This window comes from Odocoileus virginianus, chromosome 27 (genome assembly GCF_023699985.2).
Source record: "Odocoileus virginianus isolate 20LAN1187 ecotype Illinois chromosome 27, Ovbor_1.2, whole genome shotgun sequence".
NCBI lineage: Eukaryota > Metazoa > Chordata > Mammalia > Artiodactyla > Cervidae > Odocoileus > Odocoileus virginianus.
In genome coordinates, this window is record NC_069700.1 from 26,387,426 (window position 1) to 26,402,410 (window position 14,985).

The window sequence follows — 14,985 nt, forward strand, 5'->3', positions numbered from 1 at the left end:
TTCCCTCCCCCTGGAATGCTCTATTTCTTCTTGGCTTCTTCTACCCTGTCAGATCTCGCTTCTGGAAGCTTCTACATACAGACACTCCCCCACCCCGTTTTCACTTTCCTGTCTCCCTGTAAGTCTCTCTACTGCCCTCCAGACCCAGGCAATTCTGGGCCTGTGCTGCTGTGTCGTTCTCATCTCCCCGGTGCTGTGTGAGGGGTCCTGGTCACCAGGTATTGCCGGCAGGCTCAGGTCCTGTGTGGCCCAGGTGTCAGCTCTACCCCAGCTCACAAGGAGCCAGCAGTGGGACTTTCCTGGTGGCTCAGTGGTTAAGATTCTGCCTTCCAATGCAGCGCGTCAGGGTTCAATCCCGGTCAGGGAGCCAAGATCCCACATGTCTTGTGACCAAAAAACCAAAACATAAAACTGAAACAATATTGTAATAAATTCAATTAAGACTTTAAAAATGACCCACATCAAAAAAAAAAAGTTAACAAAAAGAAAGACGATGAAGCCAGCAGTCTCTTGGGAGAAAGACACAGAGAAGATGGTTAAATGAGTTCATGAACTGAGAGCTGTGAGGAGGGGCAAGAGGGGTGCTGACAGCACCGGGCCTTAAGAAATGGAGGGTGAGCCAGGACAGGGAATTGCAGAGAATTTTGAACATCACACACAGACAGCATGGTGACTGCAGCTTGCTGTTATTGTGGCATCAATTACAACACAGGAGGTATTAAGAAGTAAAACTTGGGGATTTTCCTGGTGGTCCAGTGTCTAAGACTCCATGCTCCCAAAGCAGGGGGCCCAGGTTTGATCCCTGCTCAGGGAACTAGATCCCACATGCCGCAACTAGGCAAAAAAAAAAAAAGACCCCACATGCCAAAACTAAGAAGCAGCATAGCCTAAATAAATAAATAAGTAGATATATATTAAAAAAAAGAAGAAGAAGTAAAACTGGGAAGGCCAGTGGGGACCAAACTGTGGGACTTCAAATATCTTCTCATTTTTATTTAACAATTAGACTCCCATCAGTCCAAAAATTCAAAGACCCATCTGTGTTGGGGACATGTCTGCTCACCAGGAACCACATGACTAAGAGAAGGCTTCCCTCATGCCTGCTGGAACCAGCCCAAGGACCCCTGGGATTGCCAATGGTCCACGTCCCTAATTCTCACTGATCAGCAGGAAGGAGAGGCCTAGAGAGGAGCAGTGATTTCCCCTCAAACCCAAGCTCAGTCAAGTGTCTGACTGGCCCCAAATTGGGCCACCCAGCCTGCTCAGGGCCTGTGCCCCCAGGGTCAGGGGTCAGGGGTCAGGCAGCTCCTTCCCCAGGAAGGCTCCTTTCCCCTCCAAGTGGAGGGGACCAGCCCCTCACCAGGCCCCTTGCAGGAGCTCAGGCAAGGCAGCAGATTAGCTGAGTGAGGAGGCCCAGGCGGGGACCAGGGGGTGGTGCCTCTGTGAGAGGGGCCAGGAGCTGTAATCCACCCCTTTCAGTGGCTGCTGCTAATTCAGGGCCCCAGGGGCTTGCTGAGTTTGTCCCGGACCCAGCCACTTCATCTTCTAATACCTCCCAGAAAGCCGCTTTGTTCTCCCTCTTGCATAAGGTGGTAGGAGCGGCTGGGCTGCAGCGGGCGGCCTCCTTCCCCTCGGCAGGCGCCTCCTTCATCACTCAGCCCGGAGTCTCTGCTGGCTGTGCCTCCAGTCCCTCCTAGGGTCCCCACGAACTATCAAGCAGGGGAGTTAAAGCAGGTAACAGCTAATAAAGAGCCACCTCTGATTCTGTCTCCTCTGACTTTGGGGAAGACCCTGTCTCACCAAACATCATGTTAGGCCGTATGCCAGGCAAGAGGCCCGAGAGGAAATGGTCCCACTCCTTGCAGGCTGCTCCTCAGGACACTCAGGGCAGGGCCTGGCTTTGTACCTGCTGACACAAGGCTTCTGTGAGTCCCTGAGGTGGTGGCTGGTTCCCCCACCGGCTCCAGAGGTAGGGACTGGGCACCTGTCCACATGCGGGCCTCCTGGGGGCAGGATTTGTTTTCCTCTACTTCCCCTCCGGGGCTTCTCAGGCGGCACTAGTGGTAAAGAACACTCCTGCCAATGCAGGAGATGTAAGAGATGTGGGTTCAATCCCTGGGTGGGGAAGATCCCCTGGAGGAGGGCAATGACAACCCACTCCAGTATTCTTGCTGGGAGAATCCCATGGACAGAGGACCCTGGTGGGCTACAGTCCATAGGGTCGCAAAGAATCAGACACGACTGAAGCGACTTGGCATGCACTTCCCTTCAGCGTTCAGGACAGGGCTCTGAACAGTGAGAGTAAATGAGGTTCTACCAGGGGCTGGGGCTCTCGTGGCTTACTCTCCAGACACTACTTGTGGGCCTTTTGTTGCCGCTTCTCAGGAAACTTAGGCCGGGCAGGCCTGTGAGCTCCAGTAAACTAGGATCCTGCTCATCTGGCTCACCAGTGACTCCCAGATCCCAGCACGGTACCTGCCACCCAGTAGGCGTCCCTTACTAATTGTTAACCAAATGAATGAATGATTTTTTAAAATGTATCCATTTCATTGAATACAAGAGTGAATTAAATAATGAATGAAGCAGCCCCAGGAAATTTCCAAGAAAATTGCCTTGCTCTTACACGGGCTGCGGTCAGAGTTCTTCTCTTAACCTGTGGTTGGAGTTGGAGCTGATACTAAATGAATGGAGAGGGGTGGGCATGGCCCTCATCCAGAATCTGGGGAGACGCTGTCCAATCTCTAGGGCACAAGAACTCAGACTCCCAGAACACCAGGATGGAAGGCACCTTGTGGGATCATCGTCACCAAACTCCCTGGGCTCAGCCGAGGCAACTAAGGCCCAAAGAAGGCAAGGAACTTGCCCTACGTCACACAGCAAATTGGTGGGGAGAACTAGGACTAGGAACTAGGACTCCTGCCTGACTTCCTATCCAGAGATCTTTCCATTTCGCCAGCAACCCAGCTATGCCAGGCCCAGACGTCATGAGTCTAGGTTCATCCCTGGTCGGGCTGGTGTGGCCTGTGACCCGGGCCCTGGCTGTCCCCAGCAGTGGCCGCCTGGCCACCTGCTGGCCAGAATGCTTGGAATTGCCTGAGAGGAGTAGGTTTTGCAGTTTGTTTGGAATTGGACAGCCTTGCACAACCATGGGGCCTGCAGAAAGCTGGGCAGATCTTTCTTTTCCAACGCTGCTCTGGAGCCAGAGGCCCAGGGGCCACAGGGCACCCAGGGCTGAGGGGCCAGATCAGGAGAAGCGCAGGGACCCGCTGTTTACAGTGGGGATAGCTCCCCAGGGCTGTCGGCACACCTCACTCAGGAAGGCACTTGCAGACTGCTGATGAGACAGCAATGGGGATGGAGGCCAGGACTCCAGGCTGGGAGACCAGGCACCCCCCGCCCCAAGCTGATTGTGGAATGAGCTTCAGCCACCCATCCCCTGGGCTGTACTTCCAGACTGTTTCCTGCGTAGGCTCTCCCCAACTCTCTCTACCACATGGCCATCAGTATTAGATGGCTCCCATTCTATAGTATTAGACTGCTTCCCTGGTGGCTCAGAGGGTAAAGAATCTGCCTGCAGCGCAGGAGCCTCAGGTCCAATCCCTGAGTCAGGAAGATCCCCTGGAGGAGGAAATGGATCCCCACCGCAGTATTTCTGCCTGGAGAATCCCAAGGACAGAGGAGCCTGGCAGGCTACAGTCCAAGGGGTTGCAAAGAGTCAGACACGACTGAGTGACTAACACTTTCACTTCTTTTCATTCTATAGACGCAGTCAGTGAGGCTCAGGCAGTTTTGATATCTTGCCAGAACTCAGTGAGGGATTCAACCTCAGGTCCTTCTGGCTTGAGGATCTTCTCTTTTCCCCACCTTCTGCAGTTGAGTGGCTCGTGACACCAGTTCTCATGACAGACTGCCTTGCCAAAGCTCTCTGTTAAGATGCAGGGGCCCCACAAGCGCGGGAAAGATACACTCTTGTTTTTTTTTTTTTTTTTTCACTCTTGTTTAGTCACTAAGTCAAGCCCAACTCTTTTGTGACCCCATGAACTATAGCCCTCCAGGCTCCTTGGTCCTCTGGGATACATTAGGTGCTGCTGTTAATGGACTGTGTCAAGTTAGCAGACCTAACCAGTTCACTCTCTTCTAGCTGAAACCATCCATGGCTCCCCAGCATTCACAGGGTAAGGCCCTAGCTCCCCACACTCTCCTGTGAGTTCACCCCTGCAGGCCTCTCCAGACTCAGCCCCATCTCCTCTCTGCTTCGAACCTCATGCTCTGGCATCTAGAAAGTGACTTCTAAACCAGCTCTGGCCATGCTGCTTCCAGCCTCCAGACTCACATTCAGGGTACTCTCTCTGCCTAAATACACCCCAGTCCACTCCTCCTTTCTCATCACTGATTCAATGAACATAAGTTTGAGCAAAGTTAGGGAAATAGTGATAGAGACGCCTGGTGGGCTGCAGTTCCTGGGGTCGCAAAGAATTGGACACAATTTGGCGACTGAACAGCAACAAGAATATAATTGCTTTTACAGCGTTGGGCCAGTTTCCTCTGTACAGCAAAGTGAATCACCTATGTGTTTACATATATCCCGTCTTTCCCTTTTCATAATTTTAGATTCAGATAAACCATTACCTCCTTCATGGAGACTTCCTTGCCTTCCACGTGCCCCCCAGGAGTGAATCAGGTACCCCTCCAACGCCTCCTTAATCCTCTGGCATGCTTATACCACACTAGAGAGCAATGATCCACCCCTGTGCCTGTCACCTGAGTACACTGTGAACCAGGCCTCCACCACCAAAACCCGCTGTACAGGGTACCTAAAGGGTGTGCAAGGAATGCCTGCTGAATGCATGAATGAGATGGAACGATCCCGTGGGAAGAGGAGCTCCAGAGGTATGGGGGTGTCCAGAGGGCTGGGAAAGTCCCCAGCCAGCCTGAAACCCCATGCCTCCCCGGAAACACTGGCCTGAAATCAACAAGGTGAAATTTAACTGGGATAAAAGAAAAATCTTCCTGGCGGTATCTAAGAAGGTTGAGACCAGGTGGCCTGCAGCCCAGGCCAGGGGAATGGAAGGTCACCTCTTGCCCTCCCCATGGGAGGGTCTGCCATCCCAGGACAGCCCAGGGAGGGTATGGCCTCCAGAAGCTCCTGGAACTCAGTCCAGCCCTCCCTCCCTGCTGGGGAAGCGTAACACCTCCAGCTCCTGCCCCACAGGCAGGCCCGGAAGTCCATTCACCCTCAGATTGAAGAATAGAAGCCTTAAATAAAGAAAGGTTATATAAGCTTCTAGAAGCAAGCCAATGGCAGTGAGCCGGGGAATGGGGAGCAGGGAGGCAAACCGTCCGGGCTTCCTGCCTTCAGCAAGGTCCTCAAAATGACTGAGCACTTCAGCGCCAGATTCTTGACCAGGGAGCAGCTGGGGGAGACAGAAATGTGCTGTATGCTAAAGCATAATCAATATTGTGATTTTATATTGTGAAAATAAAAACACACACACCCTGTTGTTTCCGGATGCCAACTGCAGACAAGGTTCCTGGCGGGTGGAACGAGGCAGGGGAGAGTGGGGCAGAGCACAGGGCCACAGTTTAAACAAAGTTGACCTACACTGCCTGAGTCGTGCTTTTCAGAATGATTGTTTATAGAAATTGGTAAGTTATTAATAATAATGGCTGTCATGCATTGTTCCCTCCCCAGCACTGTACCAAGATGGCATTTTTATGTGCATTCTTTTACTTTGCCTCATTTAATGCAGTAATTATGCTTTGCTTTACACTTCTTTGCTCAAAGCTAACCTCCAGTGTGTTTGCCTGAATTCTCCTACCTTGCCAAGCACATGAAAATGCTTTGGGAAGGTTACACAGCTAGGTTTTTATACAATTCTTGCAATAAGACCAGTACATTTTTAGCTTACTGGTGGTCAGAAGTGAGAGAGAAACTCCCTAACTTTCTTGCAAGGTCTTCTTGGGTCTTCTCTGAAAATGGTCACACACCCTTTTATCCCAGAAATCCTTGGCACCCACTCTGTGCACTGAATTTACCAGAAGGTGTTATGGTATTTTCCACAATCCTTTTCTTTTTTTTTAACTCCATGAGCCTTTTGAGGCCAGGTCTCAAAAGTATGGTCTGAAAACCACCACTATGCCATTCTAAGTGAAAGAATTCATGTTGCTGCCTTTTCCTTGTTAGCTGGAAGATGCTTGTTAGCATTCTGACCCTCTATTAAAAGTTTTATTAAAACTCTGAAAACATAAGTAAAAATAAGACAACCACAGCAGCAGCTAAAAAAAAAAAAAAGACTTTCCTGGTGGTCCAGTGGTTAAGAATCCACCTGCCAATTCAAGGACACAGGTTCGATCCCTGGTCTGGGAGGATGCCACATGCTGCAGGGCAGCTGAGCCCGTGTGTCACAAGTACTGAGACCATGTGTCTGCAGCCCATGTTCCTCGACAAGAGGAGCCACTACAGTGAGAAGCCCTCAAACTACAACCAGAGAGTAGCCCCCACTTGCCACAACTAGAGACAAGCTTCACACAGCAATGAAGACCCAGTGCAACCAAAAATAAATCAATAAACAAAAAATTAAAAAAAACAAAAAACAAAAAACTCATCACAGCAGAATCGCCTGGGGACTTTATTGGAAGTGCGGATTCCTGGGCAGCTCCCAGTACCTTCCTTCTCCAGAGCCCCTGGGGTGGGGCCCAGGAACCGGCCTTTTTTCACAAGATTCCTTGTTGTTCCTCTGTACACTCAAGTTTGAGAACCTCTGGTCTAAACTATGGTAGCTATTCAGGAAATGTTTGCAGAATGAGCTACTGGTGACTGCATTTCAAGAGGTACAGTGTAAACAGAGCGCTGTCCGTGGAGTTACTCAGTATTCTTCCTGGATGGCCATGGCGTTGGGCAATATTGCCTCTGAACCACTCACTGGACTTAGCCTGGACGCCGTGCTCCATCCCCACCAGTGTTCCTGGCAAAGGTTTCTCTGAGAGCTTTGAGTCTCCTCACTCTGTCCCTTATACCTCCTGCTGGTGGGTCCCCAGAGGGGATGGACAAGGGATCAATGAATCCTGCCCCTCCAAACTGCAAACTCTGTTCTCTGCCTTCTATGAATGACTGGCCAGGGTCACCTTTTGTGGCCAAGCTGTAGGTTCAGTTCTGGCTTAAAACAAACTCTCACCCTTGGGTGCCCATCACCCCCTAATTCTGGGTGTAGAACTCTGCTCCTGAGGAAGCCGTGTCTTTGATCCTAGGTACAGACTGACTCCCAACCCTAGGTATAGACTGACCCTTAATCTTGAGTACAGCCCAACCCTTAATGCTACCTCCAAAATCAAATCCCACTAACCCAGAAAACAGACTGCCTCCTAACCCTGGTCAGTGCCCGATCCTAAACCCTGATTTCTATCCCCATAATCCTTACCACAGAGTGGCCCAACTCTACATAGATCCTCCATCACTCTGACCACAGACTGAGCCCCTGGAGCTGCTCTAGGAGTGTGTGTATCATGGGGTGGGGGCAGACTGGAAAAGGAAGTGCTGCCAACAGAAGCCAGAGGCCATGGCCAAGACAGAGGGATGGAGTCTGGCCAGGCAGAGTTTTGACCACTTGTGTCTTCCCTGCCAGAGCTTGGTGGGACCTAAGGGAGCTGGAACCTTGTGACCTCAGCCAGGAGTCACGCCTCTGCCTCCTGCCTTCCACTGTTGCTGCCTGGCTGCCCCAGGGCCCCTGCCCAACCCCCACCATATCCACCTGCTCTATCAGACAGCCAAACATGAAAGGGAAGATGACTGGCCCCGATGCAGGCCCCAGGAATGCACAGGTATCATCAGTGGATGGATGCCTGGCGCACTTTGACCTGTCCACTCCCAACCCCTTCCGGGGTCGGGGGTGGGGGGACCCTAGAACACAAGCAGAATGGTGGGGGGGGAGTCCAGAGTGTGGTGCCAGGAGGGCTAAGTGGACTGTCCAGGTGGGCGACCAGGGCCTGTTTCCTCCCCACCTCACATAGTAGGGCCTCAGATGTCCCATAAACAGGGAGGTGTGGGGGGCAAAGGCTGTTGGAAGGCTGGTGTCTGGTCCACAGAAGACTCAATGGGTCCTTAACAATGCAGTCTTGGATCTAAAGGAAGCGGGGTAAAGACCCTTTTGCAGTTGCAGTTTTGGTGGGCACCCCATCCCAGCCATGGGAAACTTTTGGATGAGGCCAGGTAACACAGCCCTCCCCTCAGCATCACAGCCTCAGACTTTAAGGAAAGCCCCCAGTCTTAAGGGAAAACATATAACCTGACTTCAGGGAGCTCCAGTTCAGAGGCAGACACAGAGGCCCCACTTCAAGCCAAAACACAGCCCCCTCCCCTGCCAGTACCATGGAAGATGTATGTCCATGGTACTCCCAGCCAAAGTCAGGGGTGTGGGAGCCTAAAGGATGGAGACAGGCTTATCCAGGCAGCCTCCTTGGAGATGATCCCCATATCAAAAGGAAGACCAGGTCTCCCCTCAAACATACACCCACCGCTGGGCCCTGAGAACACCCCAGCCCCAGGAATGTTCAGCGCCCAAACCATTTCTCTCTGTGCAACCCGGTGCCCAGCTGGCTGAAAGCCTTGCTGGCTTCCCCCTGGGGAACTGGGGAGGGGTGGGGGGCAGAAACAAGCCTCCCAGGCATTCCTCCTGCATTCCCCGGGCCATGCCCTCCTTCCTCCCTGCCTCAGCCTGGCCATAAACTATTTCAGGCTTGCAAAATCTGGGCAGGTTACTCTCTTGCTCACAGCCCCCAGCGAGGCCAAGGCCTGGGCCCCCATCAGGAAACCCACAGCACCCACAGAGCCCAGATCGTTCTGGTCAAGTTGGATGGAGGAAACCGGTTAGCCTTTGGGGCCACCAACCATAGGAGTCAGGGAACAGGGAGGGTGGGGTCTGGCCCACTCCACAGGTCAGAGCCCCAGAGCTGGGGACAGGTTAAGGGAGGAGTGGTGAGGAGGACAAGCCGGCATTGTTTGGTGACCCAGCAGGGGCTCAGGGTATTCAAAGAGATGATCTTTCAGTACAAGGCTCATCTCCCCTTCCGCCATCCCCAGGGTCAGGCATCATCTCCATTTTATGGATGAGAAAATTGAGCCTCCAACCAAAGCTTTGGCTCTGTGCCCCGTCTCCCCATCTGATCACATGTTTTCTCTCTCTCCATCCTTGTGTCCACTCTCCAACTGACACAAATGTTAACAAATGTCCATGTCCTTCTCCTCCACCCCACCCCACACACACCCCTGCCCTAGACACCCAGTGCCCAGCCCCTCCGCAGCACCCTCTTTGCCCTGTCTTCCCTGGATCCCCATCCCTGCTCCCAGCCCCCCAACACCTGCGGGTCCCTACATTCCTTTCCCTCTCCCTCTGGTCACAGGCTACCTGTGTCTGCACCTCTGGTCCCCACTGTGCCTTGGAGGCTGCTCTGGGACCTGCTCTACTTCCTAAGAGGGATTCTTACCCCCAAGCCCCAGCCCCTCCCTGCTTGAGGGGACCTTCCAGAGTCCCTTCCAAGGTACCCAAGCAACATGCTCCCTCCCATCTTCAGGCAGCTGGAGGCTGGAGAAAAGAGTCTGAAACCACCTGCTCTGTGGGACAGAAGCTGGGTCTGACACCTGTCTGTGCTATGACTGTCTGCAGTGCAGAAGACCCACCTGAGAGGTAAGCCAACAGATGAATAAAGGAACAAATGAGTGAATGAATCCCACAATTCCTTTCTGAGCAACTATGTGTTCTAGATGCTGACAATATGTCCATTAATGAAATGGGGGAAGAATTCTTGCCCCTTTGGAGCTTCATTCTAATGGGGGAAGGGGACAGAAGAGAAAGAGCATCCATATATAATGTCAGGTACTTCCAGGAAGCAAAATAAAACTGGAGGTACTGCAGGAGGGGGAGGCTGGATGTGTATGAAAGATGGTCACCAAAAGGGTGCTTCATGCATATGAAGTCAAAGGATGAATATGGAAGAGGGTGAGGTTGTGACCCTACACTGCCACTAACCATAGCCTCAGTCTCCTTCTACATAAAGTGAGGCAGTTGGACTAGAAGGCCATCAAGGTCTGGCCCTCAGTTTTGACCTTCCAGGACTCCAACACATCATGCCTCTGTGAATGTGATGGGGATATTACAGGCAGCTTAGAAGCAGTGCTGAAGGCCACTGTCCTCTGCCCCCAGCCACTCCCCAGGCTCCAGTTCTGCTGATGTCACAAAATCAGCATGTGGAAGAGTGGCTCTGCATTCTAGGTCCCCAAGCTCCTGGGACTGCATGCTGTGCAAATGTCAACAATTAGCACAAATAACAGGACTCTCATTCAGACTAGAGTAAGGATGATTCAGGCTAGGAGGCAAGATCGCCTGGGGCTGCAAGGAAGGTGGAATTCACTGGAGGCCTGAGGGCCAGCCCTGCTTCTTCTCCTCTCTTCTGGTGCCCTCAAGCCCATTCTCTAACCCCTAGTCAGACACTGTGCTGGGCTGCGCTACAAACGCCCACAGGGACCTCCTCGTGACTGACTCCTGACAGCGAAGCTGCTCCCTAAGAGGGGCTGCCCCACCCGAGACCTGCCTGCCCTGGCCCATGAGCCTTCGGGTTGGCAGCAGCTCGAGGAGCGGGTGGGCTGGAGTACCTCCTCATGCCAGCAGCATCCCCTCACACCAGTCCTAGAGGCTTCAGCCCCTAAAGACTTCCCAGACCCCTGAACACTGTGACTTCCCCTCGCTGTGGCCATCTGGCCAAGGTCTGCAGATATCACATGCACACACGCGCACACACACACATGTGCTCTCACACACAAGCCCGCACTGAAGTACACAGAGAACCCCCACTGGGACTAATGATTTGTAGGGGGAAGAAGGCTAACATTCACGGGGAGCTTTACTTTTGCCCATCCCATTTAACTCTCCTCCCACCAGAGAAGGAATTTTTGAACACTCATGTGGGCTTCCCAGGCGGCTCAGTGGTAAAGAATTCGCCTACCAATGCAGGAGACACAGGAGTTGTGGGTTCAGTCCCTGGGTAGGGAAGATCCCCTGGAGGAGGAAATGGAAACCCACTCCAGCACTCTTGCCTGGGAAATGCCATGGACAGAGGAGCCTGGCGGGCTACAGTCCATGGGGTCACAAAGATTTGGACACATCTGAGTGACTAAACGCACAATAAATGTCACAGAAGAGGGCCTTCCCCGCTGGCTCAGTGGTGAAGAACCCGCCTGCCAATGTCACCAAAGAAGAGCCAGAGGCTTCAAGTCACACCCTCCCCCAAGGGAATGGCAGACCCAGCGGGGAGCCCGGCTCTGTCCGATACCGGCCCCCCTGAGACCACTGCCCCACACAGGATCCCACAAGTGCACAGATGGAGCTGCTGTTGCAGCCGTCCGGAGCTGGAGGTGCTGAGCTGGGTTCTACTGCTGCCCCTCCACGGGGCCCTGGGCGCAGCTCTCCCCCTCCCAAGGCCTCCATGTCCTCATCTGGGAAATGGAAATCAGAACACCTCTCTCTTCTCTGCATGGCCTTAAACCAGATGGGTCTTAAAGGACCCTTCCACTTCCTCCATCCAGGGTTCTCCGAGTCTCAGCTTGCGCCTCAGGCCACCCACGGCTGTACACGAACCTGGCGGGGCCTCCGGGGTGGCCTTTTGCCTTGCCTCCCCAACTGGGGTGGGGGTGAGAGGCGGCCATGTCCGACGGCACCTTTTCTTCCGTTGGTCCCTCAGCACGAGCCCCTCTGGTGCTGACTAACGGCTTCGCACGCTGCTGACATCAGCACCCATCTGTCTGTGGTGGGAAAAGAGGCCTCCTAGGGAAACAGGTTGACTAAATCTCAGCCAGGAAGGACCTCCCGGCTGGGCTGCTGAAACAGGTTTGGTCAGTACCCTGAGGGTTTTTGTAGATGGCCCTGTGAACACACCCTGCTGGAAGGGACACCAGTCAAGAAGCGGACAGAATGCTGTTGTCTCCTGGAACATGGTTGGTCTGGGTATCATCCCAGCTGGTGCCTCTGGGATCAGGCGTGGGCAACCACAAAGCAGTGCCTCCCCTAGGCAACCTGTCCCCTCCCCAGGCACCCCAAGCCATGATCAAATTTTCACCCCTGGCTTTGGGCCTTTCAGCTAGTTCTCTGAGCTACTCAGCCCATCATCGCAACAAACATTCTTCCTCTGACATCCCATCTCCTGCACCATCGGTCCCCTACCTGGGCTGTTTCCACCCTCTGTCATCTCCAGCCATCAAAACCTCATCACCCACCACGTCCCTCTTCCATCTTCATTCTCATGCCTACCTCCAGCAGCGCTCCACCACCTCAACCCAAAGGTCACTATCTAATCCATAATCAATCTTACCCCTTGTCTACATTCTTTACTGAGTGATGAACTATGCCCGGAATGATATCCAGACCAGCAACTGTTCCAGGAGACAACAGCATTCTGTCTGCTATGATTGCTGTCCCTTCCAGCAGGATCTCTTTATAGTCTGTTCAGTTCAGTCATGTCCGACTCTTTGTGACCCCATGGACTACAGCAAACCAGGCTTCCCTGCCCATCCCAAACCCCCAGAGCTTGTTCAAACTCATGTCCATTGAGTCGGTGATGCCATCCAATCATCTCATCCTCTGTTACCCCCTTTTCTTCCCGCCTTCAATCTTTCCCAGCATCAGGGTCTTTTCAAATGAGTCAGTTCTTTGCATCAGTTGGCCAAAGTATTGGAGTTTCAGCTTCATCATCAGTCCTTCCAATGAATATTCAGGACTGATTTCCTTTAGGATGGACTGGTTGGATCTCCTTGCAGTCCAAGGGACTCTCAAGAGTCTTCTCCAACACCACAGTTCAAATGGTTGTCCACAAATCCTCAGGAGATGTGGATACTTCCTTTCTTAAAAACCAACTGTCCCACAGCAGGCTGAGGTGGAGCAGACGGGGTCGAGGGTGGTGGGCAGCAGGATGCAGCAGTGTCTCTAATCCCTGGAAGCTAGCACAAAGCCATCTACCTGGCTTGTTTAAACATATAAAGTCCAGGTGCCAAAGAACAGTGAAAAGTGATCACAGCGGATCAGCCTCCCTGATCAATCTTCCCTGTCTTAAGTTCAGATAAACCTACAGAGGAATCTGGTTCCAAATGTGTCATTTCTTGAAAATGGAGAGATCACAACAGACAACACTGAAATACAAAGGATCATAAGAGACTACTACCAGCAGCTCTATGCCAATAAAATGGACAACTTGGAAGAAATGGACAAGTTCTTAGAGAAGTATAACTTTCCAAAACTGAACCAGGAAGAAATAGAAGATCTTAACAAAACGATCACAAGCAAGGAAATTGAAACTGTAATCAGAAATCTTCCAGCAAACAAAAGCCCAGGACCAGATGGCTTCACAGCTGAATTCTACCAAAAATTTAGAGAAGAGCTAACACCTATCTTACTCAAACTCTTCCAGAAAATTGCAGAAGAAGGTAAACTTCCAAACTCATTCTATGAGGCCACCATCACCCTAATTCCAAAACCAGACAAAGATGCCACAAAAAAAGAAAACTACAGGCCAATATCACTGATGAACATAGATGCAAAAATCCTTAACAAAATTTTAGCAAACAGAATCCAACAACATATTAAAAAAATCATTCATCATGACCAAGTGGGCTTTATCCCAGGAATGCAAGGATTCTTTAATATCCACAAGTCAATCAATGTAATACACCACATTAACAAATTGAAAGATAAAAACCATATGATTATATCAATAGATGCAGAAAAAGCCTTTGACAAAATTCAACATCCATTTATGATTAAAACTCTCCAGAAAGCAGGAATAGAAGGAACATACCTCAACATAATAAAAGCTATATATGACAAACCCACAGCAAGCATCACCCTCAATGGTGAAAAATTGAAAGCATTTCCCCTGAAATCAGGAACAAGACAAGGGTGCCCACTCTCACCACTACTATTCAACATAGTTTTGGAAGTTTTGGCCACAGCAATCAGGGCAGAAAAAGAAGTAAAAGGAATCCAGATAGGAAAAGAAGAAGTGAAACTCTCTCTGTTTGCAGATGACATGATCCTCTACATAGAAAACCCTAAAGACTCTACCAGAAAATTACTAGAGCTAATCAATGAATACAGTAAAGTTGCAGGATATAAAATTAACACACAGAAATCTCTCGCATTCCTATACACTAACAATGAAAAACAGAAAGAGAAATTAAGGAAACAACACCATTCAACATTGCAACAAAAAGAATAAAATACTTAGGAGTATATCTACCTAAAGAAACAAAAGACCTATACATAGAAAACTATAAAACACTGATGAAAGAAATCAAAGAGGACACAAACAGATGGAGAAATATACCGTGTTCACGGATTGGAAGAATCAATATTGTCAAAATGGCTATACTACCCAAAGTAATCTATAGATTCGATGCAATCCCTATCAAACTACCAAAGGTATTTTTCACAGAACTAGAACAAATAATTTCACAATTTGTATGGAAATACAAAAAACCTCGAATAGCCAAAGTAATCCTGAGAAAGAAGAATGGAACTAGAGGAATCAATCTGCCTGACTTCAGACTCTACTACAAAGCCACAGTCATCAAGACAGTATGGTACTGGCACAAAGACAGAAATATAGATCAATGGAACAGAATAGAAAGCCCAGAGATAAATCCACGAACCTATGGTCACCTTATCTTCGACAAAGGAGGCAAGGATATACAATGGAAAAAAGACAACCTCTTTAACAAGTGGTGCTGGGAAAACTGATCAACCACCTGTAAAAGAATGAAACTAGAACACTTTCTAACACCATACACAAAAATAAACTCAAAATGGATTAAAGATCTCAATGTAAGACCAGAAACTATCAAACTCCTAGAGGAGAACATAGGCAAAACACTCTCCGACATAAATCACAGCAGGATCCTCTATGACCCACATCCCAGAATTTCAGAAATAAAAGCAAAAATAAACA